The sequence below is a fragment of the Tachyglossus aculeatus genome, chromosome X1, assembly GCF_015852505.1.
Source record: "Tachyglossus aculeatus isolate mTacAcu1 chromosome X1, mTacAcu1.pri, whole genome shotgun sequence".
Lineage (NCBI taxonomy): Eukaryota > Metazoa > Chordata > Mammalia > Monotremata > Tachyglossidae > Tachyglossus > Tachyglossus aculeatus.
Window position 1 is genome coordinate 42,529,652 of NC_052101.1, and position 24,974 is coordinate 42,554,625.

General features: G+C 44.3%; 1 protein-coding gene and 1 non-coding gene across 2 annotated transcripts in view; one reads left to right on the forward strand and one right to left on the reverse strand.

Annotated features, from left to right (window-relative positions):
- KCTD16 (potassium channel tetramerization domain containing 16) overlaps positions 1 to 24,974 on the reverse strand; it is a 298,062-nt gene that overhangs the window by 141,138 nt on the left and 131,950 nt on the right. The window lies entirely within an intron of this gene.
- On the forward strand, positions 10,168 to 10,305 carry LOC119920364. The gene has a single exon (XR_005448115.1). It is a non-coding gene; the product is annotated as a small nucleolar RNA SNORA7 (small nucleolar RNA).

A 24,974-nucleotide genomic window follows, 5' to 3' on the forward strand; every position in this document is an offset into this window, starting at 1 on the left:
TAAGCGCTCAATAAATACAATTGAATGAATGAATCTGGAAAATGGGGATTAAAACTGCAAGCCCCACGTGGGACAACCTCGTCACCTTGTAACCTCCCCAGCGCTTAGAACAGTGCTTTGCACATAGTAAGAGCTTAACAAATACCATCACTATTATTATTATTATTATTATTATTATTATTATTGTTACCTCTCACCCTTCCTTCTTCCCCCTTTGACTCCCAGATTCTGGCTATACCTAGCTCATTTCCCCCTTTCCCCCTTGCTCTCCCTGGGGTTTCTACAACCCGGGCTTCCATCCCTCTGCTCCTTTGGGAAAGAGAAGTAGAATGGCTTAGTAGTTAGAGCATGGCCTGGGAGTCTGAAGGACCAGGGTTCTAATCCTGTCTCTGCCACTTGTCTGCTGTGTGGCCTTGGGCAAGTCACTTAAATTCCCTGTGCCTCAGTTGCCTCAATTGCAAAATGGGGATTAAGATTGTGAGCCCCGTGTGGGACAGAAATTGTATCCAACCTGATTAGCTTATATCTACTTAGTACGGTGTCTGGAACATAGTAAGTGCCTAACACTTAATAATAATAATGATAATGATCATATCTGTTAAGTGCTTACTATGTGCCAAGCACTGTTCTAAGCACTGGGGTAGATACAAGGTAATCAGGTTGTCCCCCGTGGGGCTCACAGTCTTAACCCCCATTTTACAGATGAGGTAACAGGCACAGAGAAGTAAAGTGGCTTGCCCAAGGTCGCACATCAGACATGTGGTGGAACTGGGATTAAAACCCACATTCTCTACTCCCAAGGACGACCTCTTTCTACTGAGCCATGTTGCTTCTCAATAAATGGTATTTGTTGAGCACTTAATATGTGCCAGGCACTTTCTAAGCGCTAGGGTCGATACAAGGTAATCAGGTTGTCCCACGTGGGGCTCACCATCTTAATCCCCATTTTACAGATGAGGTAAACGGAGGCACAGAGCAGTTAAGTGACTTGCCCAAGTCACACAGCTGACAAGTAGCAGAGGAAGAATTCAAACCCACTTCCGCTGACTCCCAAACCCGTGCTCTTTCCACTAAGCCACGCTGCTTCTCAAAATACTTAATACTTTATGAGGGTTAGTTTAATCTAAATATGCAATATTTAAATTAGTTCATTTAATAGAATACTTGACATTCATCAATAATTTAATGTATTTCATAAAATTTATCATATTTAATAGAATACTAATAAATATTGCTATTAATTTGATATTAGTGCTTCTTGATTTTGTCCTAACATCAATGAGTATTGATAAGTAGCATATCGATTTTTATTAGTTATATGATATGCTAATTTCATAATAATAATAATAATAATAATAATGGTGGTATTTGTTAAGCATTTACTATGTGCGAAGCATACTTAAGAATGAAAAATCATTATTATTATCATTAGGGGATTTCCCGTCAAAGTCCATTCTTGCAAATCCCAGTCCATGTTCACGGTCATGGGGGAGAGAGGTCTTTTGTCAGATTCATTCTCCTCACAAGGAGGCTTAGAAGGAGGGAGCCAGGGGAGAGGCTCCTTATTCCAAATCCTTTAGCATGCAGGGAAAAGGGACTATGCTTTTCCTGGATTCTCAACAGTTCACCATCCCAGGAGAGAAATGACTCACCGTATTTCCAACTTTAGTTATCTAAAAGGAAGACAGGCTTGTAAAAACGTATGTGGGCCTGTAGACGCTTTGATTTATTTGCAAGCCCGGGTTATTTGAACCCAACTCAATAAGCCACAGAGTTGGGGCCTCCTCACCCTTGACTCCATCCTTACTCCAACATTCCCCCATGGTGGAAAGATAGAAGCCCTCGGGAATCGCATCCCTTTCCTAGTGACATCATTGCAAAGAGGCTGCGGCAAAGCAAAGCCTCTCAAACCTTGAGCCCAAATGCCAACTGCAGTTACTTAATCCCTTTGATCGGGGCTCTTAGGAGATGCGAGAAGGATAATTATGAGCTTGCTGTTGAAAAGAGAAAAGCTTTACTTTATGTCTCCGCGTTTCCTTCTCAGCACTGTGTGCTGGACGGGAAATTTTTTTTTTTTTTTTTTTTGCCTTTCCAGCCCCTCCTCTCTGCCGGAGAGAACAGAATCGCTGAGTGCATTAGCTTCTTGATTTTAGCTCAAGCGGCCCGATGAGGATTACGTTAAATGAACTCCCAGCTTGCAAAGAAAGCAGCCGAAGTAAATAAAAGCCCAGAGGTTGCCCGAAAACATCCAGAAGGAACCAGAGTCTGCGCTTCACCGGGGAGGTGAATCGGGCAGGAGAAAGGGAAAGTTAAACTGGCCTTTGGGGAACAATATGAGGCTTAGAGATTTATTTATCTAGGGGAGGAAAGAGAGTAAGTAACCAGGGTTTAACACAGGAATCTTTTTATGCAGCCTTTTTAATTATTGCTTGCCCAGGCTAGGTAGACTGGAGGTAAGAAAGGGGGGCCTGAATATTTTTTCCATCAGAAAATCCCCTGTAGGGAAGTCGGGCCCAGAGCCTTTCATGAGCTGGTCAGTTTCTAGCGCCTATTTCCGGGGGTGCATTGGTGAGTGGATGCAGACTGCTTTCCCCGTCGTGTTTCTGGAGTAAGCAAGGAGAAGAGGCAGGCCGAAGTGCTTAGGGCAAGGCATGAATCCTTCCTGTCCCAAGCGAGGCACAGTTGCAAGGGATCTAGCGTGCACATTTCACTCTATGGCTAACCTCTCGCTGTACCTCCATCTCGCCTTTCTCATGGCCAACCCCTCGCCCATATCCTGCCTCTGGCCTGGAACGCCCTCCTTCCTCAAATCTGACGATTACTCTGCCCCTCTTCAAAGCCTTACTGACTGCACATCTCCTCCAAGAGGCCTTCCCTGACTAAGCCCTCCTTTCTCTTCTCCCACTCACTGACTTGCACCCTTTAGTCATCCCCCTCCCAGCCCCACAGCACTTATGTCCATATCTGTGACTTATTCGTTTATATTAATGTCTGTCTCCCCCTCTAGACTGTAAGCTCATTGTGGGCAGGGAATAGGTCTGTTTATTGTTATATTATGCTCTCCCAAGTGCTTAATACAGTGTTCTCAAGAAATAGCATTAAGTGCTCAATAAATACGATTGAATGGATGCACAAAATGATGAGAGGAGATGAAGTGAGAGAGTCTGGTCTGCCAGGGCAAACTGACAGGCAGAAAGAGTTGATTCTTCCTTCTGTCAAAGGGGAGGTGAGTGAGGAATGTGGAATAATCAGAGGGGAGGGTGAGGGAGCTCCATTTCCACATTCTGGGATGTGGAGGTTTTGTGATGGCCTCTCTCTGGGAGCGGTCTTGATGGAAGGCAGTTTTACTTTGAGGACGGGGACTCCTGGCTAGGCCACATTTCTTTAGAGAAGCAGCGTGGCTCAATGGGAAAAGCCCAGGCTTGGGAGTCAGAGGTCATGGGTTCTAATCCCGGCTCCGCCACTTCTCAGCTCTGTGACTTTGGACAAGTCATTTAACTTCTCTGTGCCTCAGTTCCCTCATCTGGAAAATGGGGATTAAGACTGTGAGCCCCACGTGGGACAACCTGATTACCTTGTATTGCCCCCTGCCCCCGACAGTGCTTAGAACAGTGCTTGGCACATAGTAAGCGCTTAACAAATACCATCATCATTATTATTATTATTTCGTGGCCTACTGGATAGAATACGGGCTTGGGAGTCAGATGGACCTGGGTTCACTCATTCATTTATTCCTTCAATCATATTTATTGAGTGCTTACTGTAGGCAGAGCCCTGTACTAAGCGCTTGGGAGAGTGCAATATAACATTAAGGCTCCTCCAGTAGCCTGTTGTGTGACCACAGGCAAGTCACTTCACTTCACTGGGTCTCAGTTACTTCATCTATAAAATGGTGATTAAGACTGTGAGCCCCATGGGGGACAGGGATTGTGTCCAAACTGATTAACTTGTAATGCATCCTAGCGCTTAGTACTGTGTCTGGTACATAGTAAGCACTTAAAAAATGCCATTAATAAAATAAAAAAAACCTCTCAGGTTATTATAAATCCAGGATAATCCTGCCACCCCTCCCCTGGACCAAAGTAGACATTCCCTCACCCTGCAGCAGCCCTGTAGTCCCTTGGGAAGCAGCGTGGCTCAGTGGAAAGAGCACAGGCTTGGGAGTCAGAAGACATGGGTTCTAATCCTGGCTCTGCCACTTGTCTGCTGTGTGACCTTGGGCAAGCCACTCAACTCCTCTGTGCCTCAGTTACCTCAGTTGGAAAATGGGGATTAAGACCGTGAGCCCCATGTGGGACACCGGATTACCTTGTATCTGCCCCAGCGCTTAGAACAGTGTTTGGCACATAGTAAGCGCTTAACAAATACCATAATTATTATTATTATAGGTGTTTAGAACTTGGTAAAAGTGAGCAGGACCTCAGCTTCCCGCCCCCATGTCACACATTTCACATGATCGAAACATGAATATGAAACCTTCGGAAACATCAATCGAATATATTTTCAGTGCTTACTGTATGCAGGGCGCTGTACTAAGCAGTTAGGAGAGTACCACACGATGATATAAAATACACTGACCCTGCCCACAATAAGCTTACAGTCTAGAAGGCAAGTTTACAGTCTAGAAACCTGAACACGAAACCCTCTAGACTGTAAACTCGTTGTAGAGAGGGAACATGTCTACCAACTCCGTTGTGCTGTACTGTTCCCGAGTGCTTAGTTTAGCGTTCTGCACATAGTAAGTGCTCAATAAATATGATTGACTGAACACAATGCTCAGTCGGCGTACAGGGACTGAAGTTTTCTCAGATGTATTTCATCTGCCACACTTGGTTTCTTGAACTCAGCCTTGCATATTTATGTGAAGCACATTCAAAGGGGGAAACCAGGTACACTCAATTCACCTATAATGCAGGGTGACTTTCCTGACAAATTCCACTTTAAGAAGAGCTGATGTTGTGGTTCGTACCCTTTGACGGATGCTGCATATGGGCTCCAGCCCCACCTCGCATTCTAACCAGATGGACGCTTGTTGTCAGAATAACCACCTCTAATTCCCCAACAGCGACTTATCCAAACACACATTGTGCAAGGACTGCATGTGGTTTTATCTTAGCCCAGCTCAAGGGCAAGGAGGAGGGACTGTTATTGTCAGGGAGGTTGGCTAAGAGAAAGTCAAGCACATGAATCCTTTGCCAAGAGGTGCCTCACTCCCACCTACGCAAATCGCCGGGTGGCATCAGCTCAAAGCCATTTCCTCCTCTCCGCCCTAAAGTCTGCCCTTCCCCAGATACACAGTCTCATTGGCAGCAATTTAGGACACCTAGATGGACCGTGTAACTCAGTTAAGTTGGGATGGGTCTGGACTTCAGTAAGTAGCCCCAAGCAAATTTATAAAGGAAACGTGCGGATGTCCTTTTGTACATATCTATTCTATTTATTTTACTTTGTTAGTATGTTTGGTTTTGTTCTCTGTCTCCCGCTTTTAGACTGAGAACCCACTGTTGGGTAGGGACTGTCTCTATATGTTGCCAATTTGTACTTCCCAAGCGCTTAGTACGGTGCTCTGCACATAGTAAGCGCTCAATAAATGCGATTGATGATGATGATGTCCTAGAATCGGGATTATCTTGGCTAAACTGGTCAGTTTATTCTGAGATGATACTCCAGGAGCCTGCTATAATGCTTGGTTTTCCTCTGACAGACTGGAGCGTGCTCAGTGCAAGCTCAGTTTAGCTCCCCAGGCATCCTGGGACTTGTGTTCAGATAATAATAATGATAATAATAATAATGATAGTTCATTTGTTCATTCATTCAATTGTATCTATTAATTGCTCACTGTGTGCAGAGCACTGTACTAAGCATTTGGGAAGTACAAATCGGCAACATATAGAGACAAACCCTACCCAACAGTGGGCTATATTTGTTAAGCACTTATTATGTGTCAGGGACTGCACTAAACACTGGAGTGGATACAGGCAAATTGGGTTGGACACAGTCCCTGCCCTGTGTGGGGCTCACAGTCTTGCTCCCCATTTTACAGATGAGGCCAATGAGGCACAGGGGAGTGAAGCGACCTGCCCCAGGTCAATCAGCAGACAAGTGGCGGATCCAGGATTTGAACCCATGACCTTCTGAGTCCAGGCCCACTAGGCTACGCAAGATACCCCAGAATCCTGGAAGAATTGAACCTCACACTTGAGAAGCCACGTGGCTCAGTGGAAAGAGCCCAGGCTTTGGAGTCAGAGGTCATGGGTTTGAATCCTGGCTCTGCCACATGTCTGCTGTGTGAACTTGGGCAAGTCACTTAAATTCTCTGAGCCTCAATTACCTCATCTGTAAAATGGGGATTAAGACTGTGAGCTCCACGTGGGACAACTGGATCACCTTGTATCCCCCCCCAGTGCTTAGAACAGTGCTTTGCACATAGTAAGTGCTTAACAAATGCCAGTACTATTATTTATTTATTATTATTATTATTATTATTATTATTATTATTATTATTATTATTATTGTTATTATTATTATCCCACTTTAATCTAGGCCTGTTTCCTGATTATCACAAGAGCTGAGAGCCAAGTGGGGTATGCAGGTATGGGATGGATGCCCAGGTTTCAGCGAAAACATTACGTATGCTGAGCCAATCAGTAGTGCTTAGAAAATGCAGCGTTACCTGAATTTCAAATAGAAACCTGTTTCCTTTGTACAAAGTTTGATATCTCCTTTATGTTCAAGATTAGGAATCGGGGGCAAAGTCCACCTTTGACCCTCATGCTCAATGTCTGAAATTTGAGCCGGTGATGCTGCAGATGAGAATGTAAATTCAACAAAATTCCCTGATCAGAACTGGTAACAGATGAATCGTCAAAGCTCAATGTTTGACACAAGAGTCCCCGTGAGTGTTGGGGAAAAGAAAAAGGGAAGCTGCAACTGAGGTATCTTCCCTCCTTCTCTCCCAGCTTTGGCAGGCTGGAGGGATGGAGCTACCAGGTATGTGAGGACACTATCAAAGTGGAAACTTTCATGAAGTGATCCTTTAATGAAATGAGAAGCGGCATAGCATAGTGGATAGAACCCAGGCCTGGGAATCAGAAGGACCTGGGTTCTAATCCTGGCTCTGCCACTTGTCTGCTGTGTAACCTTGAGCAAATCACTTCACTTCTCTGAGCCTCAGTTACCTCATCTGTAAATTAGGGATTGATAATAATAATAATAGTGGCATTTAGTAAGTGCTTACTCTGTGCAAAGCACTGTTCTAAGCGCTGGGAAGGTTACAAGGTGATAAGGTTGTCCCACGTGGGGCTCACGTTCTTAATCCCCATCTTACAGATGAGGTAACTGAGGCACAGAGAAGTAAAGTGACTTGCCCAAAGTCACACAGCTGACAAGTGGTGGAGCTGGGATTTGAACCCGTGACCTCTGACTCCAAAGCCCGTGCTCTTTCCACTGAGCCACGCTGCCTCACTTCACTTCCCTGAGCCTCAGTTACCTCACCTGTAAAATGGGGATTGAGACTGGGAGCCCCATGTGGAACAGGGATGGGGTCCAACCCAATTTCTTGTGCAGTGCCTGGGTTTGTACTCTCCCAAGTGCTTACTGCAGTGCTTGGCACACAGTAAGCACTCAATAAATATGATTGATTGATTGATTGATCGGGGCCAGGGGCAAAAGAGGTATTTTAAGCATCTTCGCAGTGGGTGAAGGATATGCTAGCTATCCAGAGAACACAACAAGTGACAGATTGCTCACTAACCCACAGAATGCAAATGCAGATGCTTTTCTTGGCTTCTGGACTGCCTAATTCTTGCACAACCTGTTCGCTTTGTGAAGTCACCATGTTTCAGACAATTATAGCCCAAGAGTTTGGCTGGTCGCATCCTCTTTTAGGCTTCTGCCTAATCTTTGGACGGTAGTGCTTAGGCCCCAGAGTGGTAGAAGCAGACCTGCTGGCAGCCTACGATCTCCAATTTTCTTGGGAGAGGATGTTGGGGTCTAATCTCCCCAGCCGTGGGAATCAAAATTAGAAGTGGTGTTGGAGTAAACGCTTCTTGGAAATGGTACTCTCAAACTCTACGCTCATGGGTGGAGATTTGAGGCCCAACTGTTATCCATCAGTCCAATATGGCCCCTTCAGTTTCTGATGGAATAAGAAAACGTCCAGGCCCATGCAACAGGGAGATACACAAATGTTCATAATTTTCCCACTGGAAGTAGGCAGAAGGAGTCGCCAAGACAAGCTGATTCTTCCAGACGCCCCTCTGACTTGATTTCACAATGATTATTCACCAAAGCAAACAAGAAGCAGGGAAGATGCTGAGAGGGCAGTTCATTCATTCAGTCAATTGTATTCATTGAGCGCTTACTGTGTGCAGAGCACTGTGCTAAGCACTTGGGAAGTACAAATCGGCAACATATAGAGACGGTCCCTACTCAACAACGGGCTCACAGTATAGAAAACCAAGATCCTAGGAGCATGGAGCCATTTCCATTGAAAGATACCAGAGTTACTTGCATCATTTTCCTTATTTTTTGCATAATTTTTTTCCAACCCCAAAACATGGGGGGGGGGCTATTATGGGGAATTCAATGCAGTAATAAGCGGAGGAGCAGAAAAACCAGGAAAAGAAAAAAATATTGATGTAGATGGTTGAAAAATAGAATTATGATAGCCTTCTCATTTAATAATAATAATTATTATTAATAATAATAGCAGTAGTATTTGTGAAATGCTTACTGTGTGCCAAGCACTTATCTAAGCACTGGGCAAGATAGAATGTACTTAGGTTAGAACAGTCCCTGCTCACATGGGGCTCACAGTCGTAATCTCCATTTTACAGATGAAAGAACTGAGGCACAGAGAAGTTAAGTGACTTGCCTGAGGCCACAGGGCAGACGTGGCCGAGCCAGAACTAGAACCCAGATCCCCCGGGGTCCCAGGCCTGTGTTCTTTCCACTAGTTCTTGCTGCTTCATTCCTTTCTCCTCACAGCTTGCACAATTCTACGAGTCTGTATCTTCACAATTTTAACCTTACTCTTCTTCTTACCCTGACATGTGTCATTATCACGGCTTACGAAAATACTCATCTATTTCTTCCTTTAAAATTGTTGTAGAAGGCAGTAATGCAAGTGAATACGGTCAACTGAAAAGGCCAGAACTCCAGTAAGGAGCAAGCTGAGAGGAAACCTGATTAAAGCCGATAAAATTTTGCAGAGCGTGGACAGGTGAACTTTGGATAACTGCTCAAGAAAATTCTCCATGGAGCAAAGGAGCACCCACTGAACTTTGAAGGCGTCAGGTTTAAAGAAGCAAACCAATAGAGGAAACATTTTCTCATCCGGTGGAGAGAATGTATGTGGAATCCATTATTCATCCAGTCATTCATTCAATCGTATTTATTGAGAGTACAATATAAAAATAAAGATTCTCTGCCCTCAGTGAGCTCATTATCAGATGAAGCTCTGTAGGACAAGTATAGCCACAGATTCTAGAAGGTTTTGAGTATTTTCATGAGCTAATGGTCCATAATGGCTTCTTCAAAGGACTATACGGGGTATTAGGTGTGCGGCTCAGTGGAAAGAGCCCGGGCTTGGGAGTCAGAGGTCATGGGTTCTAATCCCGGCTCCGCCACTTGTCAGCTGTGTGACTTTGGGTAAGTCACTTCACTTCTCTGTGCCTCAGTTCCCTCATCGGCAAAATGGGGATTAAGACTGTGAGACCCATGTGGGACAATCTGATCACTTGTATCCCCCCCACAACCCCAATGCTTAGAACTGTGCTTCGCACATAGTAAGCACTTAATGAATGCCATCATTATTATTATCATACCAGGGATTGTGTCTATTTATTGCTGAATTGTACTTTCCAAGCACTTAGTTCAGTGATATGCACACAGTAAGCGCTCAATAAATACGATTGAATGAATGAATGAATAACATGAGGATGGTGATCCAAAAAGTGGTTCCTTCAAGCAGCCCATTGTCACATGCCAAAACAGAATTTTGACCTGACTGGATCATGAGTCACACCTAGTAATGGTGTTGCTGATTACCTTATGTTTTGCAGGTCCTTTTTTCCCTCCTCGTCACAGGATCAAGTCATTGGGTGGAAAGTAATAATACCACTAATAATAACTGTGGCATTAACTGCTTTCTATGTTTCAAGCTCCCTCTTCTCAGGGTCACACCTGGAGAGTTTCCAGTGCTCTACCAGTCTCGGCTATGGGAGGGAGAGTCAAGCAGAGGCCTACCCATTCCATTCCCAGCTTGGCCGGTGGCTAGTGAGTGGAAGACAATCTGCTACGAGTCAGAACTCACCCATGCTGGGCAGCAGTGACATGGGAGAAAGTCGAGGGTGGAGATTCAAGTTTACTGCGCAGAAGACGGCAATGCTAAACCACGTCCAGATTTTTACCAAGAAAACTCTATGGATCCATTAACAGAACGATTGCAGATGGAGAGTGGGGCATTTTGGGAGAGATGTGTCCGTGGTGTCTCTATGTGTCGGAAATGACTCGACCTCATAAGATGAAATAAGATGTGTCAGGTATTATACTAAGTGCTGGAGTAGATAGAAGATAATTGGGTTTGACACAGTCCCTGTTCTGCATGACCCTCCTTGTCTAAGTTGGAGCAACAGCAGGTATGGAATCCCCATTTTACAGATGAGGAAACAGAGAAGTGAAGTGACTTGCCCAGGGTCACACAGCAGTGAAGTGAAAGAGTTGAGATTAGAACCCAGATCCTCTGACTCAAAAGTCCATGCTCTTGCCACTAGGTCACACTGCTTCCCCATATGGGACCTTTCCAGCAGTCCCGATGTTGGAGGGTGACTCACTCCAGGACCTAATGGGATTAGAGAGGCACAGGAGAGGGGACAGAGGGAACAAGAAAGGGTGGAAGAAAACCTATTATTAAATGGCATTGTGTTTCATCCAATACCGGTGTCTACCTAGAGGACCCAGAAGGGAAAATGACTTATTTTCAGGTACTGGGCATTACTAGAATGCCGTGATATCAGTTGTCTTTTCCTAGAGGCCCCAAAATACTTTTGGGAGGATGGTTCTGAGTATGTGGCTACCTCCGCTGTGCCACAAGGAGGCCCAGGGAGTAGATTAGCTTAAATAATAATAATAATAATTGTATTTATTAAGCACTTACTATGTGGAGGAGGGTATGGGTAGGGTACAAGCAAATCACGCTGGATACAAACCCTGTCCTGTACTGGGCTCACAATCTCAATCCCCATTTTACAGATAAGGTGACTGATGCATAGAAAAGTAAAGCGACTTGGCCAAGGTTGCACAGCAACCAAGTGGCGGAGCTGGGATTAGAACCCATGACCCTTTGACTCCAAGGCCTGAGCTCTAACCACTACACTATGCTGCTTCCTTCAGAGCCACAAAACACGGAAGCTGGGGTGTAGTGGGATTTATTTCTATTAATGTCTGTCTTCCCCTCTAGACTGCAAGCTCATTATGGGCAGGGAACATATCTACCAACTCTGTTGTACTGAATTCTCCCAAGTGCTTAGAACAGTGCTCTGCACACAGTAAGTGCTCAATCAATACCACTGATTGACTGACTGGGAATAAAGAATGGAGAAATGGGAGGGAGAGAACTGATTGAATGAAAGTCATTGGTCAGGAGTCTCTGCTTGATGCAGAGAGGAATGGGTTAACCACCGGAGGTTTTAGGGGAGTGGGGAGATGGATGCAGAATGACACTTTAGAAAACTGATCCAGGCAGCAGAGTGAAGTTTGCAAGGAAAGTCAGCTGGAAGATGGGAATTGGGAGGAATGAGGAGTTCAGTTTGGAACATATTGACCTTGAGGTATCAGTGGGACATTTGTGTAGAAAAGTCCTGGAGACTGGAAGAAATGCAAGGTGACTCAGAAGGAGAGAGGTTGGGACAATAATAATAATGATAATAATAGTGGTATTTTTGAAGGGCTGGGATGGATACAAGCAAATTGGGTTGGACCCAGTCCCTGTCCCATTTGGAGCTCACAGTCCCAATCCCCATTTTACAGATGAGGTAACTGAGGCACAGAAAGACTAAGTGATTTGCCCAAGGTCACACAGCAGACCATCAATTGGAGGATTCAGAGCTGAGGGACTGGATGGACTCCCCAAGGGAGTGAATATAGATTGAAAAGTAAAAGCAACCCACCATATGATTTTAAACTTTGCTCTAGTCCACAGCAAGTCAGTTGCTCCGTAGCAAGGATTGCGGCCTGACAATTCAGGATCCAAACTTGCTCTCAAACTTTGATAGTCATGGGCACAGAGTAATTAAGCGGTTCTTGAATAGGTAACAACATAAAAAGAAATCCTAATTGGATTTATCTTTGCTTTTTATTAGACAGTTAAACAGTTCTGAAATTTCTCCAGGCCAACTGGGATAGCATCCTCTCCTTTTCAGAAATTTTTGTACCCCTTCAGGAAGTACTGAGCTAAGTCAGTTTGAGGCTGCCATATCAGGTGTTTTTTCAAATATCTTGAGCAACATCCTTATTTCCATTCCTAAGCACAAGGACTGAAGGAGCAACCAGGCTACCATATCCAAAAGCCCAAAGAATCCTACTCTCTGTCTCCGTTTTTGTCGACTTTCAAAACCTATCTTTCTCTTGCTGATTAACTCACGTTCCTTCCCTCTGCTGGGGTTTCTCCTAACACTGGCAATGGTACTTATTGAGTGCTTACTATTTTCAGAGCACTGTACTAAGTGCTTGGGAAAGTACAGTACAACAGTGTTGGCAGATGCTTTCCCTGCCCGTGATGTACTCACAGTCTAGAGGGGAAGACAGACATTAATATAAAATTTTTCATATATCAAAGATATGTGCATAAGTGCTAATTGTGTTCTATTAGCAGCGAAAATAGTGAATAGAATAGAATAGTGATAAGCAGCTCGGCTTAGTGGAAAAAGCCCGGGCTTGGGAGTCAGAGGTTGTGGGTTCTAATCCCGGCTCTGCCACTTGTCAGCTGTGCGACTTTAGGCAAGTCACTTCACTTCTCTGGGCCTCAGTTACTTCATCTGCAAAATGGGGATTAAGACTGTGAAGCCCCACGTGGGACAAACTGATAACCTTGTATATTCCCGAGCACTTAGAACACTGCTTGGCACATAGGAAGTGCTTAACAAATGCCATAATAATAATAGCAATAATAACAACTATATTTTTACATCGATCGCTTCCCCCTACGTGTAACTTATTTTAGTGTCTGTCTTCCCCACTAGATTGGAAGCTCCTTGAAAGCAGGGAATCATATCTAACACTCAAGTATAGTGCATGGTTGTTATAATTCAATCAATACTTATTATCATTTTCTGGAAAGCAGGAAAATAGTCATTGATTAGGAGTGATTTAGCAGTAAGATATGAATTCTGTCCTACGAATTTCTTTGGGAACAGGTAAAGTTATGTCCAGTTAAAGCGGATTAGGTAGTGGGAGAATGAGAGAACTGATGGAGAAAATCCTGGGAAACCTTTTTCCAAAAAGTAAGATCCTATTTACAGAGTCAAACTCTAGACTGTAAGCCCACCGTGGACAGGGAATGTGTTGGTTTACTGATATAAGTGTACTTTCATAGGCACTTAGTACAGTGCTCTGCACACAATAAGTGCTCAGTTCATTCATTCATTCATACTTAGCATTATTATTATTATTTTAATGTCCTGAAATCAGTGACTGGGACTCAGTGCAAATTCTCCTTTGTGGATTTGTGTTTTTTCCATCTCTTGGTTAACCTCAGTCAGTCAGTCAATCATATTGCTGACTTGCACTTCCCAAGGGCTTAGTACAGTGCTCTGCACACAGTAAGCCCTCAATAAATACAATTGAATGAATGAATGAATTGAGCACTTATTGTGTGCAGAGCACTGTACTAAGTGCTTAGGAAAGTACACTTATAACAATAAACCAACACATTCCCTGCTCACGGTGAGCTTACAGTCTAGAGTTTGACCCAGTAAATAGGATCTTCCTTTTTGGGAAAAGGTTTCCCAGGATTTTCTCCATCATTTCTCTCATTCTCCCACTACCTAACCCACTTTAACTGGACATAACTTTACCTGTTCCCAAAGAACTTCATAGGACAGAATTCATATCTTACTGCTAAATCACTCCTAATCAATGACTATTTTCCTGCTTTCCAGAAATTGATAATAAGTATTGATTGAATTTAACAGCCATGCACTATACTTGAGAGTTAGATATGATTCCCTTCTTTCAAGGAGCTTTAAATCTAGTGGGGAAGACAGACACTAAAATAAGTTACACGTAGCGGGAAGCAATAGATGTAAAGATATACACATGAGCGTTATGGGGGGAAGGTAGGGGATGCATTTATCAGTGCTTAGGTGTCATGGAAGTGCTGAAATAGCAATAAGAGAAACAGATCAGTCAAACAGTGGTATTTATTGAGTGCTTACTATGTGCAGTACACTGTACTAAGCACTTGACAGAGTTCAATACAAGAGAATTAACAGGCACGTTCCCTGCCCTTAAGGAGCTAACAGACTAGAGATGAATTTATAGTCTAGAGAAATAGGGTAAAGAAAGGAGAGAGTCATCAAGGAAGGTCTCCTAGAGGAGATAGAAGCAAAATAAGCTGTGTGGCCTCTTGGAAAAAGCACGGATCTAGAAGTCAAAGGACCTGGGTTCTAATCTCAGCCCTACCAAATGTCGGCTTGGTGACCTTAGGCAAGTCACTTAACTTTTCTGTGCCTCAGTTACCTCATCTTTAAAATGGAGATTGAGACTGTTTGTACTACATGGGACTGGATTGTGTCCAACCAGATTATTTTATATCTTTCCCAGCACTTAGTGCAGCACGGCACCTAATAAGCACTCAACATATACCACCAAAATAACGGAAAAGGATTGTGAAGATGGGGAGAGAGGTGGTTCGTGGGATGTTCCCACAGCTTCAGCTTGCTATTCACATATTACAGATAAAATCAAACTCTTCATGTTAGGAGATCACCTCTGCCACCTACTTCATCTTCCAACTAAAGGACTTTCTGCTTAAAGATTCAAGGGACTCCCCAAAATGATACTGGAAGGTCAGAGGGTCATAATTATAATTGTAATAATCAACCGATCCATTATATTTATCAAGATCTTACTGAATACTGTACAAAGCACTTAGGAGAGTACAATACAACAGATTTAGCGGATGTTTCATTCATTCGATCGTATTTATTGAGTGCTTACTGTGTGCAGAGCTCTTGGGAGAGTACAGCATAAGAAAAAACAGACACTTCCTTGCTCCCTAGAAGGAGCTTACAGTCAAGAGGTGGGGATGGACATTGAAATAAATTACGGATAGGCACATATATGCTGTGGGGCTGAGGGCAGGGTTGAATAAAGGGCAAGGAATCCAAGGTTGATTAAAGGGGACACCAAAGGGAGAGAGAGTAGAGAAATTATAAGGGCTTAGTCAGGGAAGGCATCTTGGAAGAGATGTGATTTTAATAAGTCTTTGAAGGTGGGGAGAGCAATCATCTGTCCGATATGCAAGGGAAGGCCATGGGCAGAGACAAGAGGTAGAAGAGGGGTCAGCGGTGAGAGAGATGAGATCAAAGTATAGTGAGTAGGTTGGTGTTAGAGGAGCCAAGTGAGAGTGTTGGGTTTTAGAAGGAAATGAGAGGCAAGATAAAAGGGGACAAAGTGATTGAGTGCTTTAAAGGCAGTGGTTGAATGACATTCACTTAGTACCTTCAATTAAGAGATCTCAAAGTGTCCTTCCCGCTAATGCTGAGAGACAGACAGACTCTTCTGCTTCTCGTTAAATTTTTATTTCGGGGGTAACAGATGTCTATGAGAATGACATCCCTCACTCATTATGTTTCTGGGTAATCACAGACTTGCTGCCTTTCAGCTTGTGTCACCATGATCTGAGCAAATTAGATAATAACTTGATGATTTTTGCGTGTTTAAGTGGAAATCGCTCTATCCCGGGAGCTAATGAAATCCAAGGTTTATTAGTCCAAAAGACTATCCCTAAATCAAGCCATAGCCGGGCTATCGCCTTTGGACGAGTCAGCATCACGTGACAAGATTTATCATTGGAGGAAGTTCCTTGAGGCTAGAGTCGATCAATCAATCCATCGGTCAATGATATTTACCGAGTGTCTCCAGTACACAGAGCACTGTGGTAAGCGCTTGGGAGAGTACAGTAGAACAAAGTCGGCAAACAGGTTCCCTGCCCTCAGTGAATTTACAGTCTAGAGGAAATGTGTGTTCTGTCTTCCCTGCCTTCCTTGAGCCCTGTAAGTGCTCTGTGGCACAGTGACTGACCGACAGGATGCCGGGGAAGATGGAGTCAGCGATGGGCATCTAAAAGTCTATCCAACGCAAAGAGGAGCCCGATGATTTGGAAAGTTTGAAAGCACCAAGTTAATTTTCGAATCAGGGAGCCAGGGGACGGAGCGCAGGACTGTACCTGAATCAGGGCCCAGTTTGGCCACTAGCCTGCTGCAGGAATCTCTTCACCTCTCCGTGTCTAGGTTCTAATCCCGGCTCTGCCACATGTCTACAGTGTGACCTTGGGCAAGTCATTTAACTTCCCTGTAACTTGGTTACCTCATCTGTAAAATGAAGATTAAGACCATGAGCCCCACATGGTACAGGAACTGTGTCTGACCTGATTACTTTGTATCTACCCCCGCAGTTAGAACAGTGCTTGATATGTAGTAAACACTTAACAAGCACTCTTATTATTATTATTTTTGTACCTATCCAAGGGCTTAGTACAGTGTGTGGCACTCACTCACCTAGCCCTGTAAAACGGGGCTACGATATCTACTTTCTCTCCCTCTTCAGTTGTGCAGAAACTGATCAGATTATCTTGTGGGAACCATAGTTTAGCACGGTGCATGGGCATGGGGAAAGCCCTTAGCTTAATAATGGACTATATGAAAATAGTAGTAATAATAATAATAATATTTGTAATATTAATTATAATAATATTTAAGGTGCAGAGAATTGATTTCCAGGGTTTGGAAGGATCTCTGGTGGTTACTTAACAAATCCCCTTCCTTAGGTAGGTCTTTTCAACTCCCCTCCCTAAATGACATTGGCCTACCAGATACTTCTTTCTGAGGTCTAACCTAAGTCCCTACTACCGCAATTCATCTTATTTGGTTTTCCAGGGAAACAAAGATGGAAAATAAGCAACCTCATGGAGAAACATTTCAATGATATAAAGATGATTGCCTCTTGGGATGGTGGGGCAAGCCCTAAATCCCTCCTTCCCCTTTTATCATGGAATGTAACAAAGGTATCAAATTACCCCTTTGCTTACCAGCTGCTTACTGGGTGACCTTGGGCAAGTCGCTTAACTTCTCTGTGCCTCAGTTTCCTCAATGGTAAAATGGAGATACCCCCTTTCCCTCCTACCTAGACTGTGGGCCCCATGAGGGACAGGGACTGATCTTATTGATTTGTATTCATTCATTCATTCATTTAATCGTTTTCATTGAGTGCTTGCTGTGTGCAGAGCACTGTACTAAGCGCTTGGTAAGTACAAGTCGACAACATATAGAGATGGTCCCTACCCAACAACGGGCTCACAGTCTAGAAGGGGGAGACAGACAACAAAACAAAACATGTAGACAGGTGTCAAAATCATCAGAACAAATAGAATTATACCCGCTATTGGGTAGGGACTGTCTCTATAGGTTGCCAAGGTGTACTTCCCAAGCGCTTAGTACAGTGCTCTGCACACAGTAAGCGCTCAATAAATGTGATTGAATGAATGAATTATAGCTATATGCACATCATAAACAAAATAAATAGAATAGTAAATATGTACAAGTAAAATAAATAGAGTAATAAGTGCTGTGGGGAGGGGAAGGAGGTAGGGCAGAGGAACAGCGTTTGACACATAGGACATGCTGAACAATTACCATTAAAAAAGGCGGTAGCGAGAAAGGCAATCCGGATGATCAGGGAGCTGGAGCCAAGTCTGTGAGAGGATGGACTGGAAAAATTAGGGTCCTTCAGTCTAGAGAGATGAATGCCGAGACAGGACAAATCTACAGGACAAAAGGTAGAAATACCTTCCACCAAATTCCATGCCACCAAGACAGAGAGGCATCGGTTGAAGTCTCTGGGGTTTTGCACCAAACAAACAAAACAGAACATTCTCGAGGACAGGAAATGTGCCCCGTTTCGGTTGCACCTTTCCAAGGGCTTAGTGCAGGGCCTTGCCCTCACTAACTGCTCGAAAAATACTATTATTACCATGACTGCAACTGCCGATGCTACTACTACAAAGAAAATGAAGCAGGCGGTCTATCTACAGTACACAGCAGATGGTGCACAAACAGAATGTGCGCCATAAGAAATTGTGCTGGAAGAAAACACAAGCAGATTCTAAAGGGGGATTGGGGTAATTTTGGGGAAAGGAAGTCTATAATAGATTACTTTAGGGAGAGTTAGGTCGCAGAGGGGACAGTTACGGTATTCAGCCTGACCCCAGTGCTTAGTCGGGCATGTGGCACGTAATTAAAGTACTTCACAAATACTGCAATTATTCTTCTTCTCCTGATTTAACCACTCAAAAGGATAACAAGGAGGGAAGCCACCCTACTCTTCCTCCAAGCATCCTGTTGCCACAGATGGAGACAGAATGAGTATTAAACTGCTTGGGCCAAGATTGGATAGCGCATCCGATGTCCTTACGATCTTTGAGAGTATGTATAATGCTAAACCTAGTCCCTCTCTCACCATTTCCGTTTCAGAATGATAAATAATCATTTGTACTGTACACTCCCAAGTGCTCAGTTCAGTGCACTGCACTCAGTAAGAGCTCAATAAATACCACTGCTTGATTGAATTTGGGTTGAGTTATTTATGGTGCATTGGTGACAGATTGTTCCAAACAAAAACTACTGGAGACGGACAGTCTTTCAAAGCTCATCCCCACTCATTACCTGCAATTCACTGTCAAAACTCATGAATGCTCCCATTCCTTCAAATATGATAATAATAATGACAATAATTGTGGTATTTGTTAAGTGCTTACTGTAGGCCAAGTACTGTACTAAGCGCTGGGGTAGATTCAAGGTAATTGAGTTGTACACAGTCCCTATCCCACATAGGGCCCGCAGTCTTAATCCCCATTTTACAGATTAGGTAACTGAAGCCCAGAGAAGTGAAATGATTTTCCCCAGTTCGCAAAACAAAATAGTGGTGGAACAGGTTTAGAACCCAGGTCCTTCTGACTCCCAGGTTCATGCTCTATCTACTAGGCCAGGCTGCTTCTCTAATAATGGAGAAGCGGTGTGGCTCAGTGGAAAGAGCTCGGGCTTGGGAGTCAGAGCTCATGGGTTCTAATCCTGGCTCCGCCACTCGTCAGCTGTGTGACTTTTGGCAAGTTATTTCACTTCTCTGGACCTCAGTTACCTCATCTGTAAAATGGGGATTAAGACTATGAGCCCCACGTGGGACATTCTAATCACCTTGTACCCATGCCCCCCAGCTCTTGGAACAGTGCTTTGCACATAGTAAGTGCTTAATTAATGCCATTATTATTATAATTAATATTCTTAGCTGACTGATTCCCATCCACCCACAGATCCTGGCGTTGCCTTGGTACCTCTTTAGGCCCTGGGATTTTCCATCGTAAAGCCCAGGCGAGCCAATAAAATGTTTTCATTGATTGCAGTGCCAGTTTTAGGGGCTGGAATGGCTCTAAACAAGAGGCATCCTTTAGCACTCTACTGTGGATTTACTTTTTACGGTCCTGGATCTAGTGTGTAAATACGGCATGCGCGTTAACACTAACCTGAAGAGACAACCCTCTCTGGAGGACGATCCCATTTTTATGCTTTACCAGCACCATGATCATAAATCCTCCAAGACTGCAGAGCACGGACATCCTGTAGATTACCTTGGGGCAGAGGTTCTCTTTGAGTGAGTCAGGCTAATAAAAATTAAAGTTCAGTGTCACCGAGTAATCTACGTCATCTATAACACCTGCATTCCACTAGCCAGGGAGGATCAGCGGGCTATTTATCAGCTGAATGGGGAGGCCGGAACCATGGACCTATCAGAATCTTCTTTCCTACTCTTCAATCGGTTCTGCTTCCAGATTCATCCCCCCTCCCAGGCAATATATATCTGTAATTAATTTATTTATATTAATGCCTGTCACTGCACCCTCAGCACCACAGCACTTAATCCATTCAGTCACCTTGTCCCCTCTTACCTCACACCTCACTTTTCTCCTACTACAACCCAGCCCGCAGACTTCGTTCCTCTGGTGTTAACCTTCTCACTGTGCCCCTATCTCGCCTGTCTCGCCACCGACCAGTGGCCCACATCCTACCTCTGGCCCGGAATGTCCTCCCTCCTCAAATCTGTCAGACAATTACTCTCCCCCTCATCAAAGCCTTACTGAAGGCACACCACCTCCGAGAGGCCTTCCCAGACTAAACCACCCTTTCCCTCATCTCCCACTCCCTTCTGGGTCACCCTGACTTACTTCCTGTGCTCTTCCCCCTCTCCCTACCCCACAGCACTTATGTATAAATCTGTAATTTTATGTATTTATATTGATGTCCATTTATTTGTATCATTGTCTGCCTCCCATCCCCGGACTGTGAGCTCACTGTGCGCAGGGATTGTCACTTTGTTGCTTTATTGTACTTTCCCAAGTGTGGAGTACAGTGTTCTGTGCACAGTAAGCACTTAATCAATACGATTCAATGAAGGAATGATTGCTGAGTACATTACTCTCACTCAGTAAGTACCTAATAAACACAACTGATTGATCGATTGGTACTGGTCACCCTTCCGGAAGGGAAAACTCTTGGCAGGTTTGGGAATGTTCCTTATCCCTGCCCCTGAGTGCAACCAGGAATGCTGAAAATGAGGTAACTATGTTTAAGAGGGAGCTGTCTGGCACCGGTTCTGCCCAACTTAGTTAGGAAATCCATTAGAGAGCCGATGTATATATGTATATGTGTACATTATATAGCAGATGTGTATATAGAGAGCTATATACATAGATACAGATATATATAGATAGTTCCCATTATATAGCAGATGTCTGCAGAGAGTAGGCTTCCTTGCCATAAATCAGAGACATGGATGATAATAATAATAATAATACCTTGTCATAAATCAGAAACATGGATAATAATAGTAATAATAATAATTGTGGTATTTTTAAGCACTTATTATGTGGCAGGCACTGCAATAAACCCTGGTGTATGAACAAGCAAATTGGGTTGGACACAGTCCCTGTCCCATCTGGGATCCCCATTTTGCAGCTGAGGTAACTGAGGCCCAGAGAAGTGAAGTGACTTGTCCATGGTCACACAGCAGACAAGTGGCAGAGCTGGGATTAGAACCCAGGTCCCAGGTCCATGCTACATCCACTAGGCCATGCTGCTTCCCCAGGTGGGGGGCAATCCCCTCCTGGGTGGATGTTAATTGGAGAAGCAGCCTCCCCTGCCCAGATTTATGCTCTCTGGATGAAGTGGTTGCACTGGCACAGGCAGAAATGACACGGGCATCTCCCTGACTTTTATTCCTATTGGTCAAAGATGTTTCTTCCCACCCTCCATTAGTTTAGAAACTTCTAGAGGGTAGGGATTATAATAATAATAATAATAATAATAATAATGGCATGTGTTAAGCGCTTACTACGTGCACAGCACTGTTCTAAGCGCTGGGGAGGATGCAAGGCGATCAGGTTGTCCCACGTGGGGCTCACAGTCTTAATTCCCATTTTACAGATGAGGGAACTGAGGCACAGAGAAGTTAAGTGACTTGCCCAAAGTCACACAGCTGACAATTGGCGGAGCCGGGATTTGAACCCATGATCTCTGACTCCCAAGCCCGGGCTCTTTCCACTGAGCAGTCATGTTTCTTCTGTACTCATTCAAGCACTTAATACAGTGCTTTGACCCCAGTACGTTTGGAATGAGTGAGCGAGTGAACGAATGAACGAATGTCACCCACATTCTTATGCCCTTCGGGAGTTTTTTGGACAATTTCCTTGATGAGCAACACCAAGGTCTCAAAAGGAAAGTTAAGTACCGATCCTGTGTCCCTACCTCACGGGCAAAGCAGAGTAGTCCTTTTTTTTTTTTAATGGCTTTTTTTAAGTGCTTACTATGTGCTAGGCACTATTCTAAGAGCTCTTGTAAGATACAAGGCAATCAGGTTGGACACGGTCCATGTCCCATGTGGGGCTCCCAGTCTCAATTCCCGTTTTACAGATGAGGTAACTGAGGCCCAGAGAAGTGAAGTTTCTTGCCCAAGGTCACACGGCAGACAAGTGGCGGAGCTGGGATTAGATCCTTCTGCTTCTCAGACCTATGCTCTATCCATTAGTACAGGCCGTTTCCCTCTGCTTCCCCAATAGCACGAGGGTGCTTGGAATTTTCTAGTAGATGAGGAACTGTGTGCCTAGTGGAAATATCATGTGCCTAAGAATCAAAGGATCTGAGCTCTGGCAAATGCCCACTGTGTGATCTTGGGTAGATCACTTTACTTCTCTTTGTCTCAGCTTCCTCATCTGTAAAATGGGGATTTAATGTCTGTTGTCCCTCCTACTTAGACTGTGAGCCCCACGTGGGACAGCGACTGTGTCCTTCCTGATTAGCTTGCATCTACTCTAGTGCTTAGAGCACTTCTTGACACATAGTAAGTGCCTAACAGATATAATTATAATAATAACAGTAATCAGGCAGCCTGAAATTCCATCCATCATCTCCCTGAACTCTGTCCATTCCTCAAAGTAAGGATTCCATTCGAAACCCAATCACTTCCCATACTCCAGAAAGCACTAGAGCATAGTGCTAATAGCATTAGGTTCTGCGTTTCATCTATATTTTAGAGAGAAGCAAGCATTACAGTTTGGAAGAGGAATTGTCACTCATTGGCAAATCAGCGAAAATTAGCGGCACACAACATCTGTGCCAACTCCGCTATAACCAACTTTTCTTCCATGAATAAATGTCAAATGGTGGGTCTAGATCTCTGGCTCAGTCCAGTTCAATCGCCCTTCCAAAGGAGATGTTCCCAATTAGGCATTTTGGGAAATTGACCGCGTCTTGACCAGGAAGCAAGGAGGAAAAGGGTGTGGCTGACCGGGGTAGCAGAGGATTGGCATTCTGGCTCTGCTGGCTCCCACCCTTGTATCATCATCATCATCAATCGTATTTATTGAGCGCTTACTGTGTGCAGAGCACTGTACTAAGCGCTTATGCATGCCCACTGCTCTCAGCCTCTTGCCCTTCTGATCTCCTGGGCTTCCTGGAGCTGAGAGACCTGAGCCATGAGCCATGGATCCAGGGGAGTCACATGTCGTAGACACTGCCTTCATGTTTTACCTAATACACCCTAAACAGCTCGTCATGGGCAGGGAATGTGTCCGTTTATTGTTCTATAGTACTCTCCCAAGCACTTAGTACAGAGCTCTGCACACAGTAAGTACTCAATGAAAAGGAATGATTGATTGACACTCCAGTGGCCTGAAGATTCGTCTACCCATTCCACCTCCCCCTCTCAGCCATCACTGTGGAAGGAATTTTCCCTCTGGCCCTGCTCAGCATGGGAGCATCCTCTATGCCCTTGGATCTATGACCTTTGGGCATTTGATTTTTGCCCCACCCTCAACCCCACAGCCCTTAAATATTTATCTCTAAGTTATACATTATAAATTACTTATTTATATTAAGGTCTGTCTCCCCCTCTGGTTTGTAAGCTCATTATGGGTAGGGAACGTGTCCTCTCATTCTGTTGTATCATCCTCTCGCAAGTGCTTAATACAGTTCTCTGCACATGGTAGGAACTCAAAAAATACCACTGATTGATGATGGCGATGATCAAATGCTCCTACCTCACCTCACTACTTTCGTATTACAACCCAGGCTGCACATTTAGCTCCTCTAATGCCAAACTTCTCACTACACCTTGATCTCATCTATAACCTCTTGCCTGAATCCTGCCTCTGGCCTGGAATCCCCTCCCTCCTCATATCCAGCTGACAATTACTCTCCCCCACTTCAAAGCCTAATGAAGGCCCATCTCCTCCAAGAGGCCTTCCCTGATAAGCCCTCCTTTCCTCTTCTCCCACGCCTTCTGTGTCGCCCTGACTTGCTCCCTTTATTCATCTCCTCTCCCAGCCCTACAACACTTATGTTGTGGAGTCGTCTCTGACCCATAGTGACTTCACGGACACATCTCTCCCAGAAGGCCCCCCCTCTACCTGCAATCATTCTGGTTGTAAATCCATAGAATTTTCTTGGTAAAAATACAAAGTGGTTTACCATAGCCTCCATCCAAGCAGTAAGCTTGAATCTCCACTCTTGACTTTCTTCCATGCCGCTGCTGCCCAGCTCAGGTGAGTTTTGACTTGAAGCAGATTGCCTTCCGCTTGCTATCCACTGCCCAAGCTAGGAATGGAATGGGTATGCCTCTGCTTGACTCTTCCACCTGTAGCCAAGACTGGTAGAGTACTGGAAACTCTCTAAGTGTGATCCCGAGAGGGGAGCACTTAGTACATATCTTTAATTTATTTATCTCAGTGTCGATATCCACCTCCAAACTTCCAGCTAATTGTGGGCAGGGAATGTCTTTTTACTGTTATACTCTCCCAAGCACTTAATACAGTGTTCTGCACACAGTAAGCACTCTATACAATTGAATGAGTGAATGAATGAACTATGATTTTCTGAGTAAAAAGATATCCAGCATACCCATGTTTGAGCAGCATGTATGGAAACTCAAACAGTGCACTTTTCAAAGAGAACTGTGTTTGAATTCCCCTAGCCATCCCTTAAATATCAGGATGGATCACTGAGGAGGGAACTGAATTTCCTCTGTAGGATTTAAAAAATAAAAAAGGGCCCCACTGCCTCTACTGCTTTGGGATGCTCAGCCCTAAGGCAGAGTGCTGGATGAGATGACCTATTTGAGCATCTCCTAGGCCTGAGGGCAGGGTTGCT